Consider the following 3476-nt stretch of genomic DNA (forward strand, 5'->3'; position numbering starts at 1 on the left):
AATTCGGCTATCCTCAAAGGCAATCTCAAAAACAGATTTACACTCACATGTAACTGTTACAAATATGGTTATGATAGTAAGGTGTAATAGAGTTAAATTGACTATAGTTAAAAGTTTAATATTAATGAAATGGTGACAAAATAGGATACTTTTTACTGAAACTAGTGATCTGGACAGAATAGCCTGCAATAATTTTTTTAAATAATTTATGTGCGTGTAAATTGGTTTTTAATATTGTCTTGGAGGCCAAAACGTTGGACTTTTAAGTAAATAAGGAATGTTTTGACAATTTAATTTGGATACAATCGATTTTATTTAAACTTTTTTTTTATATTTTTCAATTCCAATTTATTTTCGAATGTACAATATCAGTAAAATGCGTATTAAAAGAAATTATATATACTTTGTCATTACCTATATTTCAAGAAATAGTTTATAAATTATATGACTTGTATACCAGACCATTTGTTGTAAAGAATGAAATTCTAAGAATAATACTTAGTTTCAAATATCTCTTAAATATGAATAACGAATTCAAATGTATAAACTCGTCAAGGAAAGATCAATTTATCACTGTTATACAACGGATATATCCCATAATAATAATTATTTTATTCAAGACATTTTACCGAAATCTTCAATCTGTAGTTGCCTTGGCCATGTAGAGAATAACATTGATAGAAGTAGTCCCAGGGACAATAATGCTTTCAACGATCTGCAATTTCAACAAGATGTAGACAAAATAAAATATTATATGCAAATAATGTATCAAGCTAATACAAATTTGATAACTATTTTCTATCATAATAAAACTATTGACTTATCCATTAAAGCATATGGTTTTGTAATACTATTTATTAAATAAACATTCGATATTCAAACTTCGCAATTTTTAAATGCAACTCTAGAAATCAAAAGCTTAAACTTTTATAAATTTAAAATTTCATATCTTAAACACATTGTTACACCTAAAATCACATTTTTTAAATTTTCAAAACCTCTTTATTTTTCAAATATCTAAAGATGCAAAAAATATATACATAAAATAATATATAATACATGTCATACAATTAATCTTGTTTTGCCTTACGGCATTATAAGATGAGCAAGAACATGGTCCACTGAAGGTGGTTTTTACATTTTGTGGCTTGATAGCCGGCGGCTTACATAAAATGGGAGGGACCATTCCGGCTGGTGGTCTCAAAGTCACACATGATTCAAACATCTTATATATCCTACTTCTGTGGATAATTTTTATATTTGTAATACTCTTCATTGTCACATTAATTATCTTTATTTATTATTTTTATAAGACTAAGATTCTAACTTATTTCACCAAAAATGGGGAAAGTTGTATCTAAAAGGGTAGGAATTACCTATTAAAGTTTGTTTTATTCTCCATAATATAATATAGTTCTAAAAACGCTGTCAGGGGAACTCAACTCTTTCCCATGGAATTATAAACATAGCAAAGTACGGTTCCTAGAACTGGTGCGATTTTTCTTAATGAACTATCTGCAATTTAGCTCTTAGGAACTAGTCTTTTCTGTCGACCATCTAGTTGTCTTTTTTATATTATTATTTCAGAATATAAGTGTTTTATTTACTCTAAATGTACAATAACTCGTTTTTAAAAATTCTTTGTATTCTTCTCAACCATATGTATATGTGTATAAAATTCTTTAAAAGAAGAAAATATTAATTTTTCATTTGACTTTTACCGATCATATTTTATTGACTTAAATGTAACATATATGCCAATATTATACTGGTACATTTATATGATACACGAATAATAAAAAGAATTAATGAATTAGCATAAACTGACAATTTTACTTGAAATAACTGTATGAACGGGAAAATTAAAGCACCCACTTCCAGAAACATATTTAACCATTAGTAACATAGAATTCCGATTAGAGGGTTGGACAAAATTGGGAAAATACTTTCCAAAGAAACTCTTTCAAAAGAATATTATAGTCCTATGTAGCTACCTGGATCGCTCCGAGTACCCAAAGACCCCGCGCATTCTTCCCATCTTTTGTGGAGACATTTGTGGTTCTTCTTACAACACAGTTCATTCAGGAGGAAAATCGGAGTCAAAGGTCGCCAGTATTTTCTCTACACATAACTGAAATTTTATACGATATATTTCTTTCAAAGATTATAAGATAAAAAATCCAATTGAAGCTTGTTTCTTGAGCTTTTTGATGATTATTTATGGTCCTAATTGTATTGAATTTACTTTTATCAAACTCTATTCACATTTATTGTGCAGATATCAGCCATAAATATTTTGACAATTAATTATGAATTTCACTGATCTAAATCTAATATTATAAATGATACATCTTATCAAAATTTTCTCAATTAATGTATAAATCTAGTAGAATTCGGTACAGGCGAAGTACATACAAATAGGGCCATGGATAATAAATTCTTCAGTTGTATTTTTTAACTAAGCTTTATATTTTTGAAAATAATTATACCTTATAAAATTATAATCAATTTTATTAGTGAAAATCTTAAATAAACTAAACTATATTTATGAATAAAGGTTCCACAAAAAAATCTGATTATCTCATAGAAAAAAAAAAAAATACATTCACTTGTCTATCAGTATGAACTGCCTATAAGAACGCAGAAAAACATTTCTTATCATCAGAAAATTCACTCAATAAAATAAGGAAGTTATTTTTGTGCCTCACTTCTCGCATTTACCGAATAAGTACTATTTTTCTTTTTTAGCCCATCACAGTTTTAATACATGTTTACCTTGATTTACACCTGCTAAAGAAAAAGTATTAACAATTTAATTTGATTATAAGATAATCCTCGCATGACAGTAACGGATGAGGATTGTAAAAATCTACCTGAATCCAATTCCCGCATTTCTCATCCAGCAAATTTTTTCTATCGGATTAAATGTATCTTTTGTTCTTCTACTGGTACATTCATGAAGTATCCACAGGAGTGGGTCTGCTGGTCTATTTTAGGTTAATGATATAAGCAAATCAGTATGTATAATAGCAGTTAATTATTTTGGAGAGGCGTTTTTGTAACAGTTTAAGTAATATTGCCTTGACATTCTAATTCTATTTGTCCGGCGCATGTCTATGTAGGACTGCATATGTTGTTTCTGTTACGAGACTTCGGAAAAATAACAAAATAGTAAAAGTAATTTTTAAGATTTTTGCCAATAATAAAATTTAAAAAATATATATATTAAGGATATTACATTTTTAATCCTAATAACATGAATTATTAACTAAATTGTAAAGATGGGAATACAAGAGTTATTTTTTTAACTAATAATAAAATAGAAGGATTTAGTTTTATTTATTATCACAGTCTATTTTATTCATATTGACTTTATCGTACCTTGCTGATTTCATAAATAATAATAATGCATTTTGAAATAGGGATTCAATCATGTTAATTAAAATTTCTAGGCGCAGGACTACTAATGATTATAT

This window comes from Halyomorpha halys, unplaced genomic scaffold, assembly GCF_000696795.3.
Source record: "Halyomorpha halys isolate HHAL.00 unplaced genomic scaffold, Hhal_1.1 Scaffold3048.1, whole genome shotgun sequence".
In the NCBI taxonomy this organism is placed as follows: domain Eukaryota; kingdom Metazoa; phylum Arthropoda; class Insecta; order Hemiptera; family Pentatomidae; genus Halyomorpha; species Halyomorpha halys.